Genomic DNA, 1,321 nt, shown 5'->3' with positions numbered 1-1,321 from the left:
ACCCCGGTGCGGGCGGGAGCCGGCTGCGCCCCGCCAGCCAGTGCCCCCCTCCCCCTGCAGCAGGCCCGGCTGCAACGTGAGACCCACGCCACGCCTTCCCGCCTTTCCCGTGGCTCCTGGCTGCCTGCTTCCTCCGGGCTGCCAGAGTCCTCCTGCCAAAAAGGTGGAACTTCTTTCTTCCTTCGGCCTGGAGAGCCTGCGGGGGCAGGGCCAGCCTTGGGAGCTTTGGGGAGCCTGGTGGGACGAGCTGGGGGCGTCGGGGAGGACGTGGGCGTGGGGGGAAGAGGCCCCGGAGGATGGAGCGCGCTGCTCACGGAAAAAAGGGGAAGCCAGAGGAGGAAGTCACCCTGCTTCCAGGGAAGAGGAGACCTGAGGAAGGCGGGACGGGTCAGGTGGGGACAGTCATCGGCAGCGCCCATGTTGGACTGAAGGACAAAGCCCCTGTGAGCGGGGACAAGAGAGGTACCCAAGAGGCACGGCCCAGGACAGGAACTGTTGGGAGCCCAAGACTGGACCTGGGGCCTGAGACGGCCAGGAATGAACCGTGGGATGAGTTCATTCTCTGTGTGAAGCACTTACCTACCTCGGCCGCTTCTAGAAGGGTCCAGGAATTCCTCCCTACCCATCGCAGGGCAATGTTTCTGGGGCCCACCAGCACTAGGGGTTGGCTCTGAAGTCAGTCCACCCACTTCCATAGCGTTATTGTTCCGGTAACCTGCGTGGACGTATTTCCAGAACCCAGTTTGAGGCATCCTCTTTCTTGGGATGCCCGGCACGCGTTGATGAACTGTTTAAAAAGCTGCCCGCAGGATACATCCTTATCCTTGTACATGACCTTGACAGGCAGGTACTGAACTAAACCAGTAAGGCCAGTCATCCGCTGCCACTGTGCCTCTCCTTTAGGGCCCTCGAGTCCACGGGGGACCAGTCGAGTGGGTTGTGACCCCTAGGAATAGAGAATCGCTGGGCCCACAGTCTCCTCCTTTCTCGCTGCCATAGTGGGGGGCCCTGTGTCTTGGCTCCCACCAGGGTCTTTCTCCATCAGCCTCCAGTGGCTATCCAGAGCTCAGAGGGCTGCCGTCCTGCTCAAAATAGGCTCTGACGTTGACCTTGGGTGGCATCCAATGTGCCACCATCTCCCAGGCCACCCCCCAGGATATCGAATCTGTAGACATGCTTCGATTTGAGGAAATAACAGGAGGTTCCTTCTTCTCCAGGTGCCCCTTCTCTACCTCTGTCCTCCTCCTCTTCCTCCTTTTTCCTCCTCCTCCTCCTCCTCCTCCTGCTCTCCAAGGTTCTCCTAGCATCAGGATGTAGTTGG

Source organism: Artibeus jamaicensis, unplaced genomic scaffold, assembly GCF_021234435.1.
Source record: "Artibeus jamaicensis isolate MK-2021 breed Jamaican fruit bat unplaced genomic scaffold, CSHL_Jam_final contig_859, whole genome shotgun sequence".
NCBI lineage: Eukaryota > Metazoa > Chordata > Mammalia > Chiroptera > Phyllostomidae > Artibeus > Artibeus jamaicensis.
The sequence above is the reverse complement of the archived record's forward strand: the minus strand, read 5'-3'. Positions refer to the sequence as shown.